Below are 8,931 nucleotides of genomic sequence, written 5' to 3' on the forward strand. Positions count from 1 at the left end.
CTCAGCAGACTTTTATGAGTGAATGTACAAGCCTGAAGCTGAACACTGAGGAAAAGAGAACTGGGCTGGGAGTAAACACACACACAATAGGGCACTGATGTAATCACATCAGCAGTGGAGCGGCCACTAGTGATTCAGTGGACAGCACACAGCATTCAGAAAAGAGGAGGAAAGCAGGCAAGTGTCCTGAAAACACCCCTGGCTAAAGACTGTCATTGACTGGGGCTGAAAAAGTGTTATCATATCGTTTTACTAGAAACATTCAGACGTTTAGGCTGTTTTGAACAGTATTTGGTTTCTTACATGACAATGGTGATCTCAGAAGTTTCTGCATGTTTACAGATCATGTGAATGTGTCTATGAGTACAAAAACAGGCTTGTCGTCTGTCATGACAAAATTTGCTTGCAAGTCAAACACATTCCAACCATATTTGTGTAGTGACTTATGAAAGGGCTCAAAGTTTGAAGAGAAGTGCTAAAGTGCTAAAGGTTCAACATGGTCTAGCTCACGAAGCCTGCCTATTGTCTCTGAGTCTAAGGATCAGCTTTTCAGACTGACCAGGGTCATCCAAGGCCCCTTATTGAAAACACAATAGCAAGAATTCCAGAATGTCCTTACATTGCTCTCCCACTATCTCAGTCAACAAGGAAAGTCTAGTTCAGTGTGAAGGAGCATACAATGCAGTTGTATTTATTAATGGAACACTGCAAGGATATGATTCTTCAGGTCTATTTGTTCATAGCTGTGAAGCAGAATTTCAAATTTGGGATGTTAGGTTAACCTTCAATAGTGATTCAATTAAACAAACACCAACTACAATATAAAGGTCTGGAATTGAATGAAATTGTGCTACTTAGTTCATTTTGACACCAAAAATAGAGGATCATGTAAAACCTTAGTTTACATAATGAAATAGCAGACTTTGCTTTATAAAACAAGTCATTGTTTTTCAAGAAACAACATGACAATAATGCTAAAGAGCCATAGCATTTCTCCACTAAACACATATAGCTGAGGAAATGCTACACAGTACACCCATCCTTTACAATATAGTGTTCCCACGATATACAGTACAGTTTTACTGATTAAGAAATGTGCAAAACCATGCATATTGTTTCAGCAAATAACAATCCCAGTCATACCTTCACTTTCATTATTAAACCCAATACACATCAGTAATCATAAAATGCTAGATTGGGCCCTAATCCACAACATGCAAGTGATATATTTTGTTCAATTCTATTTTCCCCCTCTTTACCCTTCTCTCTCTCTCATTCACACTTACACACACTTTCTCTCTTCTACTGAGGTAGCCTTGATGTGCTTGAGGCCCAGCATAGGGGTGTTTTGAGCTGTGCTAGCGTCCTGTGTGCAGGCCCCCACCCTCTGCTCCTCCGGCTTAAGATCCTCCCCTTCTAACCTCATTCATTACCATGATAAACGGAGGACATAGAAAGAGAGAGAGAGGGAAATGAAACCTCCCTCTAGCAACCTCTGGACATTATGGGGCTACTCAACACCCCTAAAATGTCCCTACTTCAGTTCAACATGATGTGTAATAAACATTATTACAATCAGAAATAAGAAGTACTATTTTCAGCCAACAGTTCCTCTATGGTAATGACCATGTGGCTGCAGGTGGCAGTGAAAAAAGGCCTTCCAATGCATGTGAGAAGTTGAGGACTTGTAGCAGACAGTGGAGTTACATGTGAATGGTGGGTGTTACAGAGCTAAGAAAGGCTGCTTTTATTTGACATTAGATGGATGGAGGAGTGGCAGCAGGACACACACACAGGCTCAGCAGGTTAAGATAATCCCGGGTGAAAAGGTCAAGTATCAGTTCTGCTTCATCACTCTTTCTCTCTCTCAAACAGCTAATGCTAAGACACTCTTAGTCATGTAAGCATGGTCATACATGCACTTAATATCATGCTTGCTGACACAGCAAGCTCCTAAAACCTCAGACAGCAAATGCAACGGTCAGCTGCTTTATGCCACATAGATCTGAATTCCTATTACTTTCATCTTGGGCTTCTGTAGCAAAATCTAGCATATAGCATATACAACTAGCATATTTAACACATGTATCATTCATATAGGAGCTAAATCCCCAGCAATGGTTGCTATTTCAACATTACATATAACATAAATTCCCGCTTATACATCACATAAGCAAAATATCAGGTCGGTCTCTGAGATGATGAAGGCAGTGCGCCCCACCATTCACTATTTATTACATTACAAACATGGTGGAGTTCTTTGTGGAGCTATGGAGTGAAACAAGCCTAAACCATGCAGTAAGAGCATCTTCAGCTTACTCTCATCATCCACCTAAGAAATGCCATCAGTTACTTCTTTCCAAGAGTTAATGTCACTGTTGTTGGTCAGCTGTCATTAGTATAACAGTTGTTTGTGCTACAACTTTTAAACTTTTATATAAGATACCAATGTTTGTCTTACAAATAGCAATAGAGTCAATATCTACTGCTTTCACACAACATGGGCAAGTTTATATCAGTTACAAACAGTTCAGTTGTTGCAACCTAGATAGCCACAGCAGGACTTTAAAAGGGATATTGAGGGACTTCTGTAAAGGACACTTTTCAACTTATTTGCGTTTGTTTCTCTTAAATTCAAAGCAGGAACAACACTGATATTAAACCTATTAGTCTATACCAAAACATTCTAAATGCAACACTGTATGGTTGTGGTGAGTTAATGGTACTGTTGGTGAGTTAAAGAGAGAAAGTTGCAGATGATGTAGGATGAAGTCAAATTTTCATTGACAGTTCGAGTGAACTAGAGAAACTGTTGATTTACACTATCAGTTAGAACATTAAACCTCCACTAATCCAACTATAATCCAGATGTGAAATTTTTCTCTGTAGCCCCAAAATCGGATTGAGTTACATAAACATGTCACTGTTTCACACAAAGTCTTCAAACTTATACTGTCAGCTCAGGAGGAGGCACTTGCACAGTAGTGATATCACCTCTTTAGCTTATTTCTGGCTGGTAAAACTAGGGGTGTTACAACCCCGTAACTCAGAAATAGCTGTTGTGGGTGGAAAAGAGAAGCAGTTTGGACAAAAGCAACTGAAAAAGAAGTAAAGTATGTGTAAATCTGACAATACTGTGAGGAAAGGAACATAAATCTGTGGAAAGTTCAAAATGATTACATGATAATTTCTACTCCACGAACAAATAAAGATAGATATTAGGCTAACTGTATACACTCTTAAAAATAAAGGCACCAAAAAGAGTTCTTTGAAGCGATGATATAAAAGAACATGTTTTATTTCTTTAACCTCAAGTTGCAACTCTCCCTGGTCTCCCTACTTTGCAGCACTAGATTTAGGACTAATTAAGCAAAGGCAATTATGTCCTCTCAGGGCTCAAACTGCCAATCTCCCAACAACAGGACAAAATCTTAGGAGCTTCATCTAAACCTATTTTAAATGAAACATGCACTTTGTTAGTATTCTTCACTGTCCAATACCCACAAAATGCATGGAAAAGCTTAATGTGGTGTAAGTTATCGTAATGTAATTTTCATGATTAAGACATTTTTTCCAACTGGTCCACTCTCATATCTGGCAAGACTTTCCGATCTAAAGAGCACAACTCACAGTTCTGTCAGCATCCTGTTTGGAGGGACAATAATCAGCACTGCCACCTTGACCAATAAAACATTCACAAACTGCTATTCCTTTGATTCAGTTACTGTGAAAGTTCTGAGCAGGTAGTGGTGGATCATTCTCAATACTGCAGTGACACTGATGTGGTGGTGGCGTGTTAGTGTGTGTTGTGCTGGTGCGAGTGGATCAGACACAGTGGTGCTGGAGTTTTTAAACACCTCAGAGTCACTGCTGGACTGAGAATAGTCCACCAACCAAAAATATCCAGCCAACAGCATCATGTGACCACTGATGAAGGACTAGAGGATGACCAACACAAACCGTGCAGGTGGACTAACAAGGTAGAAGTGTCTCATAGAGCAGACAGTGAGTGGACACATTGTTTAAAAACTCCAGCAGTACTGCTGTGTCTGATCCACTCATACCAGCGCAACACACTCTAACACACCACCACCACGTCAGTATCAGTGCAGTGCTGAGAATGATCCACCACCCAAATAATACCTGCTCTGTGGTACAGCAACTACATCATTCGCAAGTATATTGTAGCATGTTCAAGAAATGTTTTGACATGTTTGTTTTGGGTTATGTGTTCTCTAGCAGTTATTGCACTTGGTTAGTTTGCTATGAACTCTGTAAAGGACGGAGCTAGGAACCAGCCCAGGGGTGTTTGATATGTGGGTGTGAGCAGAGAGCGGGGAGATGAGTCAGAGACCGAGCTGTTAGAGAAAAACTCTGCTTATGTTCAGCGTGACTGTGGCCAACAACAGCTGGAAAATAAAGCACCATGACTTGTGCGAAATCTGTATCTCCTTTAATAGCAGTAAACACTACAATATGTATTCATGGCAGTTCACAGAACTACCACCTATATCATTTAAGGAACATCTTAATGTCAACCAAACAGCACTTTCACAAAATGAATGCCCAAAGCCCTTCAGACTGTGTTCAAAGCAGGATTAGAGGACCACACATCATATTCTGGACACTGTGATCAGTTTGTGAAATCAGACATTTAAATGAACATGCACAATCATAAAAACACAGCATTTTCAGTGTGATCATGGCAACAGTTCTAGCCTCTCTTACCCACTGTGACAGGCCATTCTGTGCCTATGATGCATCAGAGAAGGGCTAATCCTCATGCTGTTGGACCCCCAGATGAGGAAAATCCCCTTCCTGCAGAGCCCCTTACACAGAAATCCGCATTATTCCTCACTTAATGGATTAGATATACCTCCAGCCTACACAAGGAGAAAGAGGACTTGCAGAAGTGCCGCAAAGGCAAGGTGCAACAGAAATATGCCGATGAGAACAATGTTTGTTTACCTGTCAAAGCATCCATTAGGTCTACCACCTTCAGCAGTTAGCAACACTGTTACTGGAAAGCCCATTTGGACCAGTGCCAGACTTCCACTGCAAGAAACGGTCTAGTAGCTATTAAATGTGCACACTCCTTAAATTGCCATTTTCTCAGGCAGACAAAATCAATGAAGCCCTAAGACTGCCGATTTCCCTGCATTCAACTCTTTCACTTAGTATAGTGAACCACAAGGAAAATTCATACTGTGAGATCTAAACCCTCAGACAATTCAATGTAAATTGGATCACCTCTGTTAGCATTGACCAGATGGAGAGGATCTGTTTGATGATGGGAAGAAACGTACTTGTCCACGTGCCAAGTTGCCTATAGGGCATCAACTTGTAACAGCATGGGAACAAAAAGACTGTGTTCAATTTGGATTCATTTTTATCTCAGCCAAAGTGAAACTATATATATGTGCCAATATATCATTAGAAGCACAAACAAAACACCCTTAAACAGGCCACAACCAGTTTCTCCATCATCTTTCAAAGCCTAACCCCATCTTGATTTTCTTTATTATTTATATTATATGATTATATATATATATATATACATATACAAAATATATATATATATATATTATATATATATATATATATATATATATATGCGCACCATCTTTAAACAACACGTAAAATTAGACTAAGAGAACCTATGTGAAAATGTAATTGCCCCTTTAGTTTCTTAGGCAACAAATTAACCCAAATTAATTGATAATGAGATTTAGCTGAATGTAATGTTGAAGCTTACCATCGTGTGTGACACAGTCACCTAGGTTTTTATAGGCACACTGTGCCATTATTAAAAGAAAATCCAAAAGAGATGAGGGAAAAAAAAAGCTGTTGAAACAAATCAATCTGGAAAAGGTTACAAAAGCATTTCTAAGTTTCTAGGACATGACTGAGCCACAGTGAGACCCATTATCTACAAATTGATAACCCTAGAAACATTGGTGAATCTTCCCAGGACTGGCGGGCCCGCCAAAATTTCAAGTCATCCAGGAAGTCACCAAAGGTTCCAGGAGAACATACAAGGAATTGATTGTTTCTCTAGTCTCAGCTGAAGTCAGTGACCAAACTATGAGAAAGGGTCTGGGCAAAAGTGGCATTCATGGAAGTGCAGCAAGGCAGAAAACACTGATAAACAAATGAAACATCAGTGCTCGTCTCAGATTTGGAAAAATGAACAGCCAGTCTAAAGTGTACCTTTTTGGATAACACTGTTCTGAATTGTATTCTTTATCAGACAATTCCTAAGGAGTGTCTGCTCCTTTGTCCATATGCAGAAGCTGAAACATAATGGGTTTATGCAGCAAGACAATGATCCAAAACAGAAAACCAAATCCACACTTGAATGAAAGAAAAAAAACAAAATTAATATTTTGGAATAGCTTCATCAAAGTCCTGACCTGAACCCAATAGAGATGCTGTGGCAGGGCCTCCAGCGAGTAGGTCATGCTTGAAAATGATTAATTTTAATTAATAATTAAAAATGTGCTTTGTGTTTGAAAAGGTTCTCCTCGTCTGACACTACAGTTTGTTTAAAGATCTAAAAGCATTCACTGTGACAAATATGCAGTAACAGAGAAAATCAGGAATACTTTTTCATGGCACTGCATGGGTAATTGTAAGCAATCGGTGGATTACTGAACAAACAAAAGAGAATTAAGGTCACGATAAACGATCAGCAAAGCTCGATTTAAATCCTCTGAAAGTGTCTGTACCCTCTGCTCTTGTTAATGCCTAGAACACTGGCCTATGTGATAACAGAACGGACAACCGGAATCTCTAAGGTTCCAGGCTAAGAGAAACAGGTTTGTTTTCAGCATAGATCTGTTCCAGTAGATAATCAGGCAATTTTTGTATCTCAGATTTTGAAATAACTTAGTATGCCCAAACCAAAATGCCATGCCAAACTTATCATGCAAACAGACTGCTACACTGGGCGTCTCTGCAGGTGGCCTGAAAGCAGAGAGCTGACTCAGCGGCCAAACCCAGCGAACACATTCCAGCAGGTACACAACCATTATGTCTCATTTCTGTCACATGACAGAGCTGCTCTATCCCATCCCAAACTTCCCCCCTCTCCTGAGGTTTTGCAACACCTTCCTACATACTGTCAGCTGAGCGATGACGCTACTGAACAGAGCTCAGAGTCAGTGAGCGAACAGCAAGAATGCAGGCCAGGCAGATACAGAGACTGCATTCCTTAGCCCACTGGACTGAGGCAAGGAGACATGGGCCAGCTTTGATTTAAAAACAACCTGCTTTCTGGCCTACCTCGATTCATACAGAGAATATGAGCACACACAGGGGATACATTCATTCTGACTGTGCACATAATAACAAGTAAAAAGAACAACATTATGCAAAATGACTGCCAGTGTCAACAGGCTGTATCTACAAAAACGTGGCCTCTCATAGTTATCATGAGTTACCACACGCCCTCCACTGGTAGATTCATGGTAAAACACAGTAAAATCAATAATGCACAGAGAAAGAGGTAAACAAGTGCATAGGAGCCGTATGTAATGTGCATCATCCCGGAGCTGGAGAAGCGGTCTCTTAACAGCGCAACAGACCTTCTCTTAACATCTCTGCTGTTTCCTTCAGTGAACAGACAAGAATGGACATGCCCACTCTCACAACTACATCATATCCCAACAGGAAATGAGGTAAGAATGACTGAGTACTACAATGAGCTAATGGAAATTTCAGCTGCCATCTTACATATGAACCCACAAAGTGATTTATAATGATATAAAACACTAAAGACTAAAATCAGAGAGAGACAGAAAGAGATGGGGGGAGAAAGAGCGAGGGGGAGAAAGAGCGAGAGAGAGAGAGAGAGAGAGAGAGAGAGAGAGAGAGAGAAATCAGACAGACAGTCTGGGATAGGGAGACAAACAGCTGTTGCTATGGTGATGTCATCACTTCTTCCATACAGACATGTGAACTCTTTAACTAACACACACACACACACACACACACACGCACACACACACACTTAGAATTCTAAGACTACAATTTTTATATTTTTCATTCTGCAGTCCTTTTATTTGACATTTCAAATTTTATTTTTAATAGTAAATTCTTACAGCAAGACACTACAGATTAATAACAATGAATATCAGGTGACACTGCAGGTGAAAATCACAATGAATTAATTACTACGTTTATTTCGTTGTTCAGACTATTAACATCATATTCTTTTGTTTAATCAAAAAAAAAAACTGTGTTTCATATGTTGTTAAAACCCTTTTCAGGTCACTTTTATAATATACAGTTTAGAATAACTCCAGCTATGAGCAATATATTTGGAGATCCAGCTACAATATTCAGAATGAGGACTGAGTTAGCAATAAACATGTAAAATGTCATGAAAGCAGGTATTCTAGAAACTGAAATTGTAGAGTAAAACTGATTCTTTGGTTTTAAGAATGGGTTTCAGAACAACATCATTTCTACCTGATGTGTTCTGCCTTAAGCATTTCAGGATAGTTCCCTTCTTTTCTTTCAGTGCAATAATAATAGTGTCTCATAGAAATATCATATCCATCCAGAGTGTTTTTGTGAACTGCAGTACAGCATAATGAGATCTAATCACAATAATGAGGGCACATCAGCTCTTTGGAATGCTTGAAATACTTTGAAATACTGTTTGCTCCAGATTCATTTTGTTGACTTTATTTACATGTTAATTTTTATGACAATGTACTTAAAGTATTAAAATCTGTTAATGGCTCATTCTTTTGTAATAATTCATATATTTAAGTATAAATGCATTTGCAAACAGAGGACTGTCTTGTGATGACTAAAAACTTCTCATTATCTTTTTTTTAAACAGTAAAACAGTCAAGTGGGCATACTAAATATATCCTTATTAAAGTTGTATAAAGACCATAATGAATTTATAATGTTAGTGTC

Source organism: Colossoma macropomum, unplaced genomic scaffold, assembly GCF_904425465.1.
Source record: "Colossoma macropomum unplaced genomic scaffold, Colossoma_macropomum, whole genome shotgun sequence".
NCBI classification, from domain to species: domain Eukaryota; kingdom Metazoa; phylum Chordata; class Actinopteri; order Characiformes; family Serrasalmidae; genus Colossoma; species Colossoma macropomum.